Source organism: Ptychodera flava, chromosome 1 (genome assembly GCF_041260155.1).
Source record: "Ptychodera flava strain L36383 chromosome 1, AS_Pfla_20210202, whole genome shotgun sequence".
Classification (NCBI taxonomy): Eukaryota; Metazoa; Hemichordata; class Enteropneusta; family Ptychoderidae; genus Ptychodera; species Ptychodera flava.
The window spans coordinates 23,775,724-23,795,182 of NC_091928.1; the positions used below are offsets into that span (position 1 = coordinate 23,775,724).

Below are 19,459 nucleotides of genomic sequence, written 5' to 3' on the forward strand. Positions count from 1 at the left end.
AGATCGAGACTTGGGCTCATCCATTCTTGTGAATATTCTTGCAATTAGTTTCACTATGACAAAAAGTTATGCGAATAAAAGGAAGTGAAATAACCAGTATCTGTTAATAAGACATTTGCCCAAAAGTTAATGTTTCCCTTCTAAGTTTTTGTCCTTTTTCTTTCAGCTGAGGTCAAAGTTGAATCCACATACTAGATTTCTGACTCGGTTGCTTTTTTCCGCATCGCCCTCTCTGTCCTGCCTTCATTCATGTGAAATTCGTACAGTATTTCAGGTCTTTGTAATTCATTTAACAATTGCCGAAAAAGGTGTTCGTATATAATGAAATAGGCCAGGTTTTAACTAATGTGGTGTACGGCAACCGAGAAGGCTCATCAAATCATTTTATTTATTATATAATTACTCAATTTAGGCTTTCATATTCATTTTAATAGTGGGACCTATGGTAGACGTTACGGTCCAATAAGTGACATGCCAGTAGCGGGGAAGATGGCATTTACTAAAGTTCTATTTTATTGAGAAACAACTTCAGTTTCTCTTCTGCAACGTTCTGTCTTATTTTCGGATCATCACCATATAGGTAGTGCTTCGACATATCCATGGTTAAGCGGCTTGCCGGTGGTTTGCGACCGAGAGACTCTGCCAGGGTACGTGTCAGACAGGGGCGGTTGCCGCAACAGATACCGACGTATTGGATGCCTAACTCCTTGCACTCTTTGCCGAACTCTTCAATATCTTCACGGGAACAGGACTTCACTTCCAGATTGTCAGGAAGCAATCGTTTTCCTGTCAATATAAGGGAATACTTTTTGTTTTGCTGTGTGAAAGTCCACCATATGCGTCAACTAAATTCTTCTCATAATCAGCCTTTCTCATAGCTAGGGAAAGTTCTGTTGGGCCCTGATAAACAATAAACCCTCTGCCATCAACTGAGTTTTAACCCCAATTATCTGAAGCCTAGATAATTACGGTGTGTATTTTGTAAACATTGTTTACATAATGATCATGTGATAGTAGCTTTTAATAAAATACACTGTGACGTCACAGCATTTGCCATATTCAGGATTTTAGAAAATGTGTACTTGAATGGAGATACAAGTTCAGTGTTTGGCAAAGAATTCATTCTCTGGAAGGGCCTAATACTTGTTCCGCACCCATAAATCAGCAAATTGCAACCAAGGCAGGTAAGGTTGGATTCATTTTTGTTGATGCATGAAGCAAATCTATGTAAATTAATAAGATATATTTTACTGTTCAATACGGTTAATTAAGATAAAATGTAATTTGGACAGCTTTAGGATACTAAAATCTATGCAATAACACTTTCCTTGTTAGCTGTTTATTTGTGGGACTCATTTTGAAGCGTGTGAGACAAATATAGTTCCGACCTGTCTCTTTTTGGAAATCAGTTTCAAGATCATTTAGAAATTTGAATCTCGTTAAAATATAGTATGTTTCTCCAGGACTTAAGTAAAAAAAAAACTTTGCGAAGATACCCTTGCTTATTCTTGATCATGTGTGTGTGTGAGTGTGTGTGTGTGTGAGAGAGAGAGAGAGAGAGAGAGAACTCTTAATTTTATCACTGAGGAAAGGTTGAGCCGAAGTTTGAAACTATTTTGAGGCGCGCATAACTCTTAAGGTGAAAAGTTCAGCGAAAAGTAGAATATACTCAGGGGACTTCCGTGAAAAGGAAAAATTCCCAAGCTAAATTTAAAATAAGGTAAATATAAAGAATTAAAATCCTTAAGATCCGCTGTCTTTTGATATCTTTGTCAGATTTAAATAGTTTAAATTTGCACAGGGGAAAAGTTCTAATAGAAAGGCAAACTGTATAAAGGTAGTGTGATTGGAGTAATGTCACAAGAGGGTTTAAACCAAAATGGCAGATACGTATGATTAGGCCTAAGTATACACGAGATAGACCCCTATAGTAAAATTAAAAGTGTATGAGTAGATTATGTGAACGTGATGACGTCATACATGGGTTGTTCTATTTAAGAAATCGACTTTGTAACTTCTACACATGAATTTGCAGAAGATTTTCCGTTAATGAGCCGAGAACACCACTCACCGTTAGTTTGATCTGTCAGGACGTAAAACGTCGGTTCCTCTGTAGTTGTTCGGAGCGGAACTGGTACCGCCGCTAGAGGGCCCTGAAAGCGAGCAATAACGATGACTTCAAGTTAATCAATTCCAACAATGCTTTCTCCCGCTGTATAGAGGTGTATGACTGATTCGAAACTCGGGAACTCGGGCTCAAGTGCGGAGAGAGAGAGAGAGAGAGAGAGAGAGAGAGAGAGGAGAGAGAGAGAGAGAGAGAGAGAGAGAGAGAGAGAGAGAGAGAGAGAGAGAGAGAGAGAGAGAGAGAGAGAGAGAGAGAGAGAGAGAGAGACTCTGGAATGAAAGAATTGCTGGGTAAAGCTTTGGTAAAGCTACATTCAGTCGTCGTCATATTAGTCTTAAATTGGAGCTTACATAATTTAATTTACCATTTAATGTTAACTCTTTATATTGGTATTCTGGATTAAAAAACATTTCGCATATTCCTTGCCACTGGAAGAGCAAGATCGGCAATGTAAAATAAATAAATCTTACACTCTGTGTACATCGAAAGCTTTGAGTGACAACAGCTCTATTTGGATAAATAAACGTGTTTCTACTGGCGTGCGCGTTGTCCAACGGCGTGATCTGTCTTTAATAAATCGAGTTGAACCATGGTAGTAGTAATTGTTTATTATTGTGACTTGCAACTCAATGAGTTATCTAGCCCAATGGGTTTATAAGTCACCATTCAATTAACATTTACAAAGTACAAATAGTCGAAGGCGTAAAAGAAGCATGAAAATATGCTAACGAGTGAATTAGAACCAGAGGAAAGGGTCATGTACAAAAAACTCTTTTCGTTTATGACATGCTTTTTCAATGGAGTGCCACAGAGTGCCAGAGGACGATGCTCTGACAATTTTGGATAATGCCCGTCGTCGAGGACATATTTCTTGTGTGAATTTACATGTTGTGTGGTCATTTGAGAAAAATGATCTTACATACCGAGGACCTGGGGTAATATTTCCAAACCCGGAGGGATATTTTGTCCCACCATCGCCTGCGGCACGTGCGAGACAAAACATCCTAAACTCGTGTGAGATATCTTATCCCAGTTCCTGTTGGATTGAGATTCTTTTAACTCAACTCACCTTGCAAACTTTTCTAACTTCTCTCATAATCGGCATCAAAGTTGCTGGACCACGACCACAGTTGAGACCTACAACGTCAGCCCCGGCGTCTTCTAGTTTCTTGCAGGCCTCGGTAACGAGCACGCCGTCTGATAGGGTGCTTGTCCGTCCTTCGTTGCCATGCAATACGTTGCTAGCATTATGACGGATGGAATCCCTATCAAGATTAACACATAATCGGCCGTTACGTGCGTAACTTCAACATATGACTCGCTGTTTAAGGTAGAACGCGCCTCGGGGACAGAAATTTGGACTTTCAAATTTTATCAATTCTCTTCTGACCTACCACTTGTGGCGGCTAATTTTGAAGCTCTTGATGAAAAAAAAGTTTTCACCGTTTCAGTTTTTCGAAAATCGAAAATTTATTTTCCCCCATAGAGTTAACACTGGGATGGCGGCCATTTTGAATTTCATAAATCGGGAAATTTCAAGTGATTTGGCTCTCTAGTATCAAAGTTTGCACGGTGACCCCTGACTTTTATTCTTGCTTTGGTAAGACAATGGTCGAAAGTTTCATCGAGGAAAGTTTGAGCAAAAGTTTAAGTCTTTCACTTTCGAGGCGCATATTACCTTAAGGCTCACAGTAACGTATGAGGACAAAGTGGCAGACTTTGAGACGGACATGGACACATAAGGATGTTTACAGGGAGATCCAAGCTGAACCAGTTGCGCCATATGTTACGTTTACTTTTTGGCAACACATACAATTTGTAGATAACATGGTGGATAAAAAGAACAGTCTTTTGAGTGTTTGGATAGATGAATCAAATAACTTATCGTATTCATAAAAAAGAGACTGAAGTGCAAATAGTAAGAACAACACTCGGAGTGGACAAAATTAAACATAATGTATGCATGCAGTCGGATGCAAATTAGTTTTATATGAGACGCACATATAAGCATATAAGTAGTGAGTGGAATAAATTGATGCAGTCCCTCAGAGGTTTTTGACAGACGGAACTGTACCTATAGAGTGTTTTTAGATCTCATCAACTCGATTAGTAATTTGACAGCACTATCCAAGCACTCAAAAGACTCGGTTCTTTTTATTTGCAATGTTATCTACACAACTTGTGTTTCTGCAAAAAAAATTGAAGTCGACGTAACACATAGGCCACTATTCTGCTTAGATTATCTTCCCTATATTTTTGAATGCATGCTACAGTGCCTTTAACCACTTCATAGTCAGGAAGCCAAGCACAAAATAGAATATGCGCCCGTAAAAATCATCGCCCGGTGGTTTCGATATGCCCACAAACATTTCCAATATCCGGAACATCAGTTTGAACGGTCTTAAATTCGTTTCACTTCTGCCGAAGCTACTATTCGATGCTGGATTTAATGCCCGGGGCAAAACTCTCTCCAAAAAACTGGGCCATCATTCAGTCTCGGTGTACATACACCTATAAGCATTCAAAGTTCAAAGACAGTGACTGTCCCTCGTCTGTGGTTCAACCCTTAAGATCCACGTTCCATTTAACAAAGGTGAAAAACATCGATTGGATGAAGGAACATTCTATGTGTTCAACGAGTACCATTAAATCGATACCTTTGCCATATTCCTTGATAGCCTCCAATGCAATCATGGCTTCACCAAGATGCATAAACGTCTCACCAATGATAAAATCAACATTGTAATCCAAAGACCATTCAATCATTTCCTGCAATGAAAGAGAAATAGAAGTAGATTTAAAAAATCGTGGATGTATCTCACTTGTAGTTCTTCTCATTTCAGTATCATATTTACGGTAACTCGCTTATGTCAATTTAAAGCATGTGCCCGAATAATATATTGTTTTGTTGTTTCCCCAGCTGTAGGCGTTCTCATTTCTCGAAAATGTTATCAGCAGCGGTAATGTGCACTTTTTGGTCATGCTTCGGGACCATAGTGAATATCAAGGAAATATAGTTTAAAGATAACGTTATTGGTCTACAGCGTCAGTGCATGTGGTGGAGATCGGATCCGTCGTTTCAACCCCCCCTCCCCCGTCACGGTCTGCCAAAGCGTGACTCAACCGAGAATTGACAGCCCATGATGGGTACTAACAAGAAGTCATAAAAGGTAAGACATACATAATGGCAGTCTACAGGAATATTTCCATTGTCGAAGTTACAAGACCTATAGTAGTAGGTCCAGTGTCTGTGCATGAATATAACCATGGCAATGCCGCAAAAATTCAAATGAATGCTACGATTTATGTCAGAAAATCAATGAAATCAGCTGAATGTTGTTACATTAACAGTTACCTTGAACATGGCCTTGATCTCTGAATTTCTCTCTGGACTTTCAGGATGATAGATATTTGTATTGGATATATTTCCCGCCAGCAAGGTACCAGTCTCGTCTGCTACTTCTTGGCCATCCCCAGAGCTTTTCTATTCAACAGTTCGAGTTTATCCTCGATGTTATAAACGCGCAGCTTTTCGCGGTAAGTTTCATACTGGCAGTGGATGAAACTTAATATTAGTATGAATGCCATTTACATGCTTGGTAAGGTTCAAACTATAGATAAATTCTTTGTGCCTAACTGAAATTTGTCTGAGCAAGATGATTAGCTATGTCCCCAGTTATACAAAAAACAATGAAAATTGATAGGTGAAATTAGATTTAACTTAAACGGAAATGCTATCAAATCTAATATCACACCTTTCACATGCATACATACATACATACATACATACATACATACATACATACATACATACATACATACATACATACATACATACATACATACATACATACATACATACATACATACATACATACATACATACATACATACATACATACATACATACATACATACATACATACACACACACACACACACACACAAACACATACATACATACATACATACATACATACATACATACATACATACATACATACATACATACATACATACATACATACATACATACATACATACATACATACATACATACATACATACATACATACATACATGCATACATGCATGCATGCATAAATGCATACATACATATATATACATACTCAGTTTATAACCTAATATATATATATGTAGGCCCCTATATATATATATATATATATATATATATATATATATATATATATATATATATATATATGTGTGTGTGTGTGTGTGTGTGTGTGTGTGTGTGTGCGTGCTTATGTACGAATCAATGTAAGTAAGCCCTATCGTGTACTTGAAATTCAAAATATATGAGAATCTATACCGTAAACGCCACAACAACATCACTTCCGGCGTGAACAAAATCTTTGTATGCGCGTTCAACGACTTCCGGATGATCCAGCACAACTAGCGGACACCAAGTTCCGGCCTGCAGGTAACCTTCTCTCTCAAAGTGGAAAACATATCCTTCCGCCGCGAGTACACTCTGTCCATCTCGTATCCTTTCCAAAAAACCTGTGAAGATGAAGAGTTTAGGAACATTGGTAAATGATATGAAGAGAGAGAGAGAGAGAGAGAGAGGAGAGAGAGAGAGAGAGAGAGAGAGAGAGAGAGAGAGGAGAGAGAGAGAGAGAGAGAGAGAGAGAGAGAGAGAGAGAGAGAGAGAGAGCGAGAGGACAGAGACAGAGAGAGAGATTCCTTTTCTTTCAATAGATGGGCACGATCACTGACACTGACTGGCAAAAAAACCAAACCAGTCCAAACACTTCAGACTTTTCCTGTCGATCTTTGCAACGGGCCATGGCTAATAAGAAAGTCGTTAACAAAAAGATATGTACAGTCACGATAGGTGTTCTGTCTGGTATTAAATCTGTACGTACGACCTTGGGCACTTTGTTGTTGCAACCAAATCTGAGGGAACCTGAAATGTCTTACATTTTAGCAGTCTTGTTATTGGAATATATTCGTATGATGATAACTTTTAAACATCTCAAGGGAAATAGATATCGCATAATTAAAGATATTGTACTATTTGTGTCACATATTGCATATACTTGTCTATATCTACATTGTTTGGGTTTGTCTAATACTTTATTTTTGTTTGTAACCAAACAAAATATTGCTCGTTTGTAAAATCAATACGAGATATACTGAAATTGAATATACACATTGACTACCGTTGTTCAGTATAAACACTTGCATCATCGTGTGGTTAGGTGTTAGACAGCCCTATAATAGTCGCGGTTCATATGCTCATCTTCGAAATGAAGACACACATTTCAATAAATTACCAAGAATTTAGTTATTCTTATTAACAAAACAAAATCGAACAGAGTAAAATTACTTTCATTCGCGAATTAGTGATATTTATTTAAGGGTGATTTCAGAGGTTGAAATAGTGACATGTGGCTGGTAGTTCAGTAATTATTGCAAAATGTTAACAAACTGTTATTGACGTGCAAGATTCATGCATACGGTAGTAAAAATAAAGGGGCAGAATAAAGGAAATTTCGAGAAATTTCAACTGGAGAGGTTTAAATTCCTAACGAGCGCAGCTCGAGAGACCGAGCACTTTAGATAACGTGTGTACAATGCATTTCGAACGGAATAGAATCTCTATATGGCATCAGACCACCAGTTCATGTCGCATAGGCCACCACAGTACGGTAGAGATGAGCTAAATTTCCTTATTTTTAAAAATCCAGCGGCACGAATCCATTTGACAGGTGTTAGGTCAATGTCAGCTTGACTACTGATGAATTTTCCGTCTGGACAAGTAGTGATGAAAAGAGGGCCCACAGTGGTGATTTCGCAGAAATTTGTGCTCATTGGTATGATTTCTATGGGCCTTATAACTTCTATATTACCACAGAATGCTACAGCCATCTTTCATTAGAGCTGTCTGTATTTTGATTTTAGCAGGTATGTATCTTCACAAAATTCTTCAAAGTAAAGTTCAAACAAAATAAGCACCAACGCGGGCATCACAATGCAAGAGAAATGCTGGTCTTTGTTCTGTAGATGGCTGTCGCGGTGCGACATCCATATTGGGAAATAGTTAATAGTTTTCTTTTCTCCCAATCCCAATCCCAATCCCAATCCCAAGTGATACTGAGATTAATTATGGTGAGCTGCCAACTCAAGTAAAAATTAAAAATGAATATTGGAGCGTCACAAATGGAAATGTTTGGATTTGAATTTCAGCTGACACCTTAGACCCTCGAGAAACTAGTACCAATTCATTGTTATTTTTAAAACGATTGACCGACAGCCCTTCTACTTCTATAGCACTCAGTACCGGCATTTTACAATACCTAAAATATCTAGGATATGCAGAATGGCGGGAATGGTAACATGATTGTCATCTAAGTTCTGTACTGCAGCTATTCACTATCCTGAGTTGCACACTTGAAATGATGAATTCAATATAATGTATGTTTGGAAAAGTGAAATCTGTTGGCAGCTGCTCTCTCGCATCTGCTTTAAAATGTCTCCCTCTGCCGATTGGTTTTCTTTTCTCCCGATCCCTAGGAAGTGACGCTTTTCGCTGCTCTTCTCACAACAACGACTAATCAATGACGTCTCTCCCCAACAAAGGCTTTCCCCGTCTCTTAAGACTTTACGAACATCAACAACTTAATGCCAAGATACGAATGAAAAGCTCATCAGACGGGATTTCAAAATTCATCTGAAATCACTGAAACATGTGTTAGGGCAGGGACGCTTTTGAAGTGCTCCTTGAACACCGTACCTATGGTCAAACAACATGAATAGTGTTTTTCAATGTCATGTCACCAACCCCTGTTGATTAAACCACGGTCCCTTTACACATTCGCACTTGACACCTCCTCCTCCGCTGATATTAGATACCTAACCTCTTTAGAACATTTTTTCACTCAAAATATTTTGATGGACGAAACCCAAGAAAATCAAGTCTCGAGTGATAGACTCTGCTCTGAGATGTTTTCTCTCACCTTTGTTGCGTCTCGACATATTGTTTCCGTCCTCTGTCCCCAGCAAAACTCCTACTTTATCACCTACTACAGCCACTTTGATTAATTGTTGAACTATAAATTTGTCGTGTGACAATATTTCGTGCAGGTGGTGTACGCCCGAGAAATGCTATACTTGTGTGTCTAGACTATCATCACACGATATAGCCTTGGTTCTCTGTCAGTAGTCAACAGCAGAGCTTTGTTTATAACGCAATACCGGTATCACGATCACATGTAATGTCTCTGAACACTTCGAAGAGTTCGTTGAACGCTAGAAGGCCGAAGCCAATCATGGTGAATTATGAGGCAGCCTCGTCCCAGGACCGTCCCACTCACAGCCTCAAACCCGGCCCACTAAAGGTAGAACGCGCCTGGGGGACAAATAGTCGGACTCCCAAATTTCTACAATTCTTTCTGATCTACCACTTGTGGGGGCTCATTTTAAGACTCTTGGGGAAATAAACTTTCGCCGGCTTAGTTTTTCGAAAATCCAGAATTTTATTTTTCTTCCATTGAGTTGACACAGTAATGGCGGCCATTTTGAATTCAAAATATCGTAAAATGCTGAGTAATTTTTTTTGCTAATTCCAAACTTTGAACGGTGACCCCAGAGTTTTATTGTTGATTTGGTAAGAGAATTGTTGAAAGTTTCATTCAGGAAAGTTTGAGCAAAGTTTAAGTCTTTCACTTTCGAGGCGCATACTACCTTAAATTACAACAAAACAAGTATTATCGTTCACGATAATCCGACCGATTCGTTTATGCATAGACAGTATTACAAAGGACATAGAAGAGATCTGGCTTACACTGTCTATGTTTTACGTTGACTCGGTGGGGTTGCTCTGTGCAGTCGCTTCATCGATTAGAGGTGGTGTCTTGAATAGATTAAAATTGTCGATATAGACGTGAGAAATCAATTTTTGGGTCTCCTTTCTTGACTATATAGTTATCTCGTCCGATTTAGAATTCTTCTAGCTTGATATTTTTTTTTTTTTTTTTTTTTAATAAGATTGGCTTTATTTCTTCTGACATTAAACATACAACTGATCGTAAGTGATTTACAGGTGATTTATAAATTCTGAAATAATTCTGTTTCTCTTGACATAATTAATGTAATATAATTCCTCAATCAATAAACTTGTCACGTTGTTTTGTTTTAAATTCTTGCCTTGTATACTGAAAAAGTGCCAACCACAATTATCATATTCAAGGCTTCAAACTTAGGCATACCTAGAAAATAACCATATATACCGGTAACATGTTTCCATCGCATGTTTAACTGGATATCGTATGTTTTGTTAAGGGCCCGAAAAACAGACGCCCAAAAATGCTTTACTCGTGGACATTCAAAAAGAAAATGTTCACAGTCTTCAAGAGAAATACATTGCTCACACATTGGAGAAGGTTCCTTCTTCCATCTAAATAAATTTGATCTGTGAGGTAGCTTGTCATACAGCAAAAACAAATTAAACTGAGCGATTTTCTTGATTGTCATGTTTTTCACCTTGCTTGACCATATCAGCTGCCAACTGGCACACTGACCAATTCTGTTTTCCCACACTGTTTTTGCATACGATGTCCCTACACGTCTCGTCAAAATATTCCAGTAAAAATCTTTACAAGAGAACATATAAACGTCTACATATTTTCCTTGGTGATTCTGTTTCAAAATAGTTTTTCTTTGTCGATTTACCACTAAGTTAGTTCTTAGAGTTCTCATACATTGCATCCATTGGTATGGAATTGCTTTCTTTAGCTTTATATACTGTATAATCCAGTTTCTTTTTTTCTTCAATCTAATCAAAATATCACATTGCTGAATGAAATGACCATTGGTAAATAAATCAGAAATATACATAAAACCAGCATCCATCCAATCAGTAAAAAATAAAGGCTGATTATTTACTGTGATGTTATGGTTGCCCCAAATTTTTTGCTCGCCCACAGCATTTGGCGTTAACTCTATTTTACGGTCATTTATCACAATTTCATACCAACTATCAAGGACACTTGCATAGAAAGTCGGTAGTTTTTTTGTTACATATTTCAAGCATTTTTTATCAAGATTGTATGTAAAAACATCACTGATACCACCAAATTTTTCAAAATAATAATCAATGACTACTTTCCATGTCTCATTTCCACTGTTCACAAGCCTCTTCACCCATCCGCATTTCAATGCTTTTATATTTGAACTAATATCTATCATTTGTATACCTCCCTGCTCAACTTTATTCCAAGTGATATCTTTCCGAATTTTACCCTTTTTCCCGCTCCATAAAAAATCATAAATATTTTATTTAATCTCACTACTACGTCTTTTGGTGTATCAATCATAGACGCAATATAGGTGATTTTGGAAAAAGCAAGGCTCTTCAAAATTGTTATTTTCCCAAATAAGGATAAGTATCTTTTCTTCCAACTGTTCAGTAACGCCTCTATTTTTTCTAACTTATTATCCCAATTTCGTGATTTCACCTCCTTTTTGTCATGACCAAAATATATTCCCAAAGCTTTTATTGGCTTTTTAGGCCATGGGATAAGACCTATATTATCCTTCTTTTTCCAGGGCCCTAATTTTAACCCTTCCGTTTTGTCTCTATTTAGTTTTAGCCCAGAGTACTTTCCATATTGATCAATGATGTTGAGTACTCGAGCCAAGGATTTTACATTCTCTATGTACACTTGAGTATCATCTGCTAACTGTGTGATTTTGATATTCTTGTTTTTCACTTTGAAACCTACATTTTCATCATTTCTAATTACTTGTGCTAGTACTTCAGCGACGATTATGAATAGTAAAGCAGAGAGAGGACACCCTTGTCTTATGCCTCTTTGTAGTGTAAAGAAAGGAGTGATCCACCCGTTATTAATTATAGCACTCCTGCAATCTGAATATATTGTCTTGATCCAATTAACAAAACAACTTCCAAAACCAAATTTTTCTAAAGAAATGAACATGAACTTGTGCTCCACCGTATCAAAGGCTTTGCAGAAGTCGAGGAATAAAATAGCCCCTCCTTTGTTCCTTTTCTCAGCAAAGTCAATTAAATCTTCAATTAAACGTACATTTTGGCCACTAAACCGACCCTTAATATAGCCTACCTGGTCTGTGTTAATTATTGAAGGGATTACCTTTTTCAATCTATTTGCAAGCACACAGGATAATATCTTATAATCGTGATTGAGAAGTGAGATGGGCCTCCAGTTCTTCAGTTCTAAACGTGAATCTTTTTTGTGTATCAATGTTATAACACTTAAGCATTGCGTTGCCGCAAGCTTCCCTTCATCATAACCTTCATTAAAAGAGTCAGTTACAATTTCTTTTAAGTCATCCCAGAAAGTTCTATAAAATTCAATAGGGATGCCGTCCAACCCTGGTGTTTTGTTATTTTTCATCTGCCAAATTGCTTGTTTGCATTCATCTACTGTGATCTTCCCTTCGGCTTTTTCAGCTTGATAACCTTTTAATTTGGAATTTACTGTAATACTGTTTACATAATGTCTAACCTCATTTTCATTTACATCTGTTGTTGCATAAGGATTCTTATAGAAATCTTTCTGTGCGTTTAAAATTTCTTCTGTCTTTGTTATGATTTTACCATTGACATTCAACTTTGTTATTTGTTTAGCTCTATATCTTTTCCTCTCTAACCCCAGAAAGTATCATTTTATCCTGGACCCTATTTGCATCCCCCGTAGCTGATGTACATAAATTTGGTCAAGCTCGTTCTTGTTTTCCTCGTATGTTTTTATCATGTCTTTATCTCCCTTATGACTACTTAATAGTTTACTTTCTAAGTTTGTAATAACTTCTTCCAAAAACTTCTGCCTGGATTTCCTATTCACTTCTTTATTTTTTGTGTACTTAACACTGGCTTCTTTAACTTTTATTTTAAATATATCTAGTTTTCTTTTGTCACATTTGTTTTTATAGTATTTCACTGAATCGTTAATTACTCTAAAGATAAGGGATTTATAATCATCGTCTTTCAGCAAACTGATATTTAGTTTCCAGTACCAGGACTTCTATAACACTTACTGAAATTTACTTTACAAGACACTGCATTATGATCTGCTCTAATTGATGGTCTTACATCAGCAGATTGAACATTGGCAAGTAGCTGTTTTGGAATCAGCCAAAAATCAATTGTACTAGCCAAACCAAGTGTCATCTGTCGCCAGGTAAATTGCAAAGTATCAGGATGGAGTGTTCTCCACACGTCACACAAATCGAACGATTTAACGATATTACTCAGCTTCTTAGAAGAGATGTAACGACTCTTCTCTCCTCGACTATCAACACTGGCGTCAAAACCAGTGTTAAAATCGCCTCCAATGAAAATATACCCATCAGATAAAGCGTTTTTGTATACAAAACTTTTCAGCTTGATATAAAAGCCACTAACTGAGTACGCCAAATCGAGAACAACACACACAGTAAAAATGGGGAGGGTTCACAGAGAAAGATCTAATGCCCGGCATGGACGTCCAAGATTGTACGTCCATATGTTGTGATATGTCAAAAATAAAATATTCCACAAAAAGATATGAGTATTTCAATATCAGAAGCAACATATCACATAGTGGAATCACCTGTCTGCTGGCTTTTTCTGGAAGTGCTAGATTCCCGCTCAGAATAAAACGGAAATTGTTTGTCGCAATGACTCTGCATGCTGGCTACACCGCTTGTTGTGTTTTTGCTCCAAAGATAGACGCTGAAGGTCAACGGTAGAGACATAGTTTAACAAACTTTTGTCCATATAAGGGTTGCTTTGACTCTGTTCTTGTGTCATACAACGTAGGGATATGGTGACTTATGTAACCTTAATTGTATGGTAACGCCTTTACAAATCGATATTTTCATCAAATAATGTGAACAGTAGTTGAACCGTGATGATGTTTGCAGAACCCAAAGGTGGACAATTTGGCAAATATATACGAGGGCTTGCAAATAAACATGGAGAGACTACTAAAATTACCGTTTTCTACTTTCGTTGTTTACACAACATTTCTTATGGTATTTTAGGCCCCGTATAAATTCGTGGGTTACTTCTCTGTTTGTGTTGATAATTGGCTCGAACCTATGGTCAGCGTGAAAATCAAACTCGCCCCCAACGTCAACGGCAAAAAGTAGGTATCTAATATACACTCAAAGTTATCTTATGTGGAATGCATGTATTGTTAAACCAGGATTAAATTTAATATGTCTTAAGATGTAATGACACTACACTATTTGTGGCAATTTTTCTTCTCAATGCAAAAGTGGAGGGCCGGTGAAAAACTTGGAAAACACTGTAAAAATATTTCATACATTAAACAGGGCTCCCATAGAGAGCTAAGCCGAGCATGTGAACACCCTACATGAGCAAAAAAAAAAAAAAAAAAAAAAAAAAAATTAGGCTGAGCGTGTAAACGCCCTACATGAGCAAAAAAACATTGGGCTAAGCGTGAAAACGCCCTGCATGAGCAAAAAACATGTTGCATTGTGGGTATTTCAAGATGGCAGCAGCCATGACAGCCTGCACTGAAAGCTCTGGTGAGTACATATTTTGGTCGAATCTACCGTTGAGAAGCATTATGTGGGAAAAATAAAAACATCAGAGTATGCAGCAGTGTTTCAAGTGTCTATGCACATAGTTCATTACATAGCAGAAGCTCAACTACAAAGATTACTTCAACACAAAATCGCTTATTGGGTTTAGGATATACACATGCATTGCCTCTGAACATGGAGCTAACAATGCTCTGAAGCACTTCAAGAACTGTCACTGCACAGTAGACAAGCGATGCATGTAGTCTCTTGTACACTGTACAGCTCAAATGTGTTGGAAGTTTACAACTACAGCCATTCACCTACTTTGAGTTTTAGTGCTGAAGTAATTATTACAAATTTGAGCATCTGAGATGTAATGAACTGTGCATAGACACTTGAATGCATAATGCTGAGTCAGATTGTGTCCTGCATATACATTAAGATGATTTAAAATATGTCACTTTTCATTCAAGATAAGGATTATTGAAAAAAGTCTCCAAAATATCAATGTGCTTGCTATTTGTCGTGCATCATGTGCATGTTTGTGTGAGCATTACTATTTGGCAGAGAATTAGAGAGCCATTAAAAGGCAGTGAACACTATATTAGAGAAAATACACATTGTGCTAATGATGGTAACCTTCACCCACCAATGTTAAGAATAGCTACAGGTCAGAGATCATCAGCTTTATTAATGCTGTGAATATTTGGAATTCCTTTACCCATCTATTAGAAACAGTCAAACATGTCGACTTTTAAATCAAAATTAAATGTCATCTGGGATTTGATTGGCATTCTCAATGCTATGATCTTCCTCTGACAAGTTCACCCATGACCATCCGTACAGCAAGGTATGTAGAGTTGCATGCTGTTGTAAATGAAGGAAAAGTTTAGGAGTTTTTGAACCACAGAAATATGATCATTTTTCGCAGTTTACAGAAAGGTTTAGCTTTAGTATTAATCGTGAATAAAAGCATAAGCACATCCTTTGTGCATAATTTGAATGGTCTTCAGTGGACTTGAGTAATTGGAGCTGGCTAGTCGAGGACAAAATCTGTTAACGACCCCCAAAAATACTCGTAAACATGCACATCCATTGCTTCAGTTTACAGCACACTGTGAAGTAAAGTTTAACAGTAGCAGTTAATCACCCACTGAGCGATTTTGTGTTGAAGTAATCTTTGTAGTGTGAGCTTCTGCTATGTAATGAACTATGTGCATAGACACTTGAAACACTGCTGCATACTCTGATGTTTTTATTTTTCCCAAATAATGCTTCTCAATGGTAGAATCGACCAAAATATGTACTCACCAGAGCTTTCAGTGCAGGCTGTCATGGCGGCTGCCATCTTGAAAATACTCACAATGCAACATGTTTTTTGCTCATGTAGGGCGTTTCCACGCTCAGCCCAATGGTTTTTTTTGCTCATGTAGGGCATTTTCACGCTCAGCCTAATGTTTTTTTTTGCTCATGTAGGGTGTTCACATGCTCGGCTAAGCTCTCTATGGGAGCCCTGCTAAAGGGAGAGTATCGTCGGAGCTGCGCGTGTCCGATCCTCTTGTATTTCATGCATGATATGTAGGTGCATCACGTCGACATAGCTGCAACATTTAAATTTTACGATATTCATTGTTAAGAAACATGTCAACCGTCAACGTACCCTAGATACAGTGTTTACATCGGTTGCAGGGGTCCCTGGCAACCTTTGAGCAGAGTTCCGACGACACGCTCCCTTAACACCTTTTCGGTTTGTGTTTTTAACAGAAAAAATGGTCAAGGGTTACGGTCATGTGCTTCTTTTCTATTTTTTAGCAAATGCCTCTCGTTTATTCCACTAAAATGAGCAGCTTTTACGACTATGCCTTAGCTCGTCTTTGCGAGGAAATAAAGCAATGAAAATTGTCCAGAAAATCTCCAACAATATTGAAGTCTTGTATTCTTAATGGGCAAATATTGTGCTGTGTAAATCACGATTGACATCCTTCCACTACACTGAAGAGTTGTATTCTTTCAGTCAAAAATTCGACACATTTCTCAGTAGAAAATCATGGCTCAGGAAAAATATTGCTTTTGATGACATTTAAGCGAATTCAAATATTTCAAAAGATTCAGCTTGATTTGTTAAATAATGTTTCACAGTTGCGTAAAACATCAGCAGTACCAAGTTTTGTGAGTTTTCTCTTTCTGTAAATTTTACATGAATATATTAAGCATCATGAACATTGAATGATAATTAGTGTATTGCCTCGAACTGCAAACAACAAATAAGATAAATGGTGATGTCTGTACAAAATAACCATGGACTTGACAAATATCATAAATATTGAAAAAATACGTGTACTCAATAATAAAACATATTGGCATTTGATACAAATAAGTACTTTTGACATTTAAGTTTTTTAATAATTGTTCAAAAATGTTACAAAAATGTTGCACATCGGATAGTATTTCAAGTAAAGTATGTTTCTTCAGAGACTTAAGAAAATATTTAGTCCTTTATATCTTTCCTTTATTACTACATACGAGTTCTTGGATTCTGCTCATGATTTGTCTTTCAAACGTTCTAATCGAAATGATGCCGAAATTGCAAGCAATTCCAAATGTATGTGTACGTATATCAGGTTACATGTTTCTAAAATTTAAACATTTGTTTTATGATACAATAATTCATAAGTGATTGTAATAAAAATGTTAACAGTGTTTAAGTTCGGTAGCAACAAAAGTTATTTATCAGTTTAATCTACCTATCTACCTATCAACCCATCTATCAACCCATCTATCTACCTACCTATCACCTATCTATCTATTCTATCTATCTATCTATCTATCTATCTATCTATCTATCTATCTCTATCTATCTATCTATCTATCTATCTATCTATCTATCTATCTATCTATCTATCTATCTATCTATCTATCTATCTATCTATCTATCTATCTATCTATCTATCTATCTATCTATCTATCTATCTATCTATCTATCTATCTATCTATCTATCTATCTATCTATCTTTCTGTCTATCTATTGTCATATTTACGCTTTGTTATAGTTTTTCTTCGATTTCTCCATGTGTTCATTTTGACATTGAGATCCTCTCAGTAAAAAATTGATTAAAACGAAGATGACCAACTCCTTCGTACGCGATGTTCTCAACAAATCCTGATTGTAAACGCTCTTGCACGTTTGCTTCGAAATCAGGTGTCTCAGCCGATGGGGACTCCGTCCCAGAAAAACTGTTGTTGACATTTGTTTCAGGTTGGTCATTGCGAACGATGCGATGTCTGACGGATCACTGTCTGGCGTAACAGAAACGACAGGATTCATCCTCTATGCGTTACCAATCATTTTGTCATCAATAGTTTCATATTGGTGATTTTCTCTGCCAGTACCACTGGAAGGAGCTGTATCTTGTACGAAGTCGACAGAACTACTGGCATCAGTTTTGTCTAGTAAACTTTGAAAAAACATGGGAAACAAAATTAATTGTGCACGCCGCCTTGGGCCTATTACGACAAATAAAAAAGTGGTGGAAAGGATTGCTTTAAAGATGACGAATTGTATTGACGAGTTGACGGACTGTTTTGAAGAAAGTACAATATTGATAGTGAATTATTTCAATTCTTAAACGTGAATTTGTAACACCGCTGGTATAGTACAGGAATTTACATGAATTTCAAAAAGGGAAATGTCACTGGTCCCCACTACCGCCACTTTCACAACAACCACCATCATCATGTTTGTCATCATCACCATCGTCGTCGTCATCATCATCATCTTCATCATCATCATCATCTTCATCATCATCATCATGAATATTTGGAAAACGTACTTGACATAGATAATAACCACATCAATTAACCGATAAATAACTTACCCTGCCTTGCGACGTCTACGAATCACTAGAAAAGTAAGTACAATTACCAACACGACAAAGCCCATCACGCCAATTGTAACGTCGAATATTAAGCCTGTTCGACACAAAATCCATCGAGAGTTTTAATCCGACAAGTGTAAACTAAAGGAACTTTTAGAAGAGTTCTACCGATCACATTTGATATTACACAACAAACGCTTTCAGACCGAATAAAACAATGCTGGATTAAATTGAACCTACCAATCGACAGTCCCGACGCGTCATGTGTGCTACTCGTTGTTTCAAGTTCTGTGAATGAATGATAAAGGTAAATCATTCATTCGCTTTGAAATCACTGTAATGCTAAGTGTGCTCATCATAAATGAGTGTAGGAAAAGAAGACCATACCTGTCGAAGTGAAATCTTCGGAAGTTTCAATCTAAGGAACAGTCTGCGTTTGCTCTGAAAAAATGGAGTTAAATTGTCGTTTAGTCGATGATTGCATCAAACCAAGTTATCAGTGATATAAACACTTAGTTACTGTCCCGCAAAGTGTGGACGCATACGAGAGTACGGTTACCATATCGTAATATTAGTGTGGACATTTTTAAAAATAGAAATCACAAACAATTTCGTCTAAAGCGGTTTTTGAAGTTCCGTTAATGAAATGACAAAACGGATCATTCGTTAATTACTTCGTCTCTGCAATTCTAAGTGTGCTCATCATAAACGAATGTACGGAAATAGGAACATACCTGTCGAAGTGAAATCTTCGGAAGTACCGATCGAAGGAACTGTTAGTGTTTGTATTACCCCTATTTGTAACAATCAACCCTATTTGTAACAAAATTTAATTTTCAAAAAAACTTTGCCGTATATGTTGAAATATTAATAAAATATGCATATTTGTATGTTTTAGGGCAATTTTCTTTTTTTTTCC

General features: G+C 37.1%; 1 pseudogene; it reads right to left on the reverse strand.

Moving 5' to 3' along the window:
* LOC139133404 (betaine--homocysteine S-methyltransferase 1-like) overlaps positions 1–19,459 on the reverse strand; it is a 43,734-nt pseudogene continuing 24,275 nt past the window's right edge.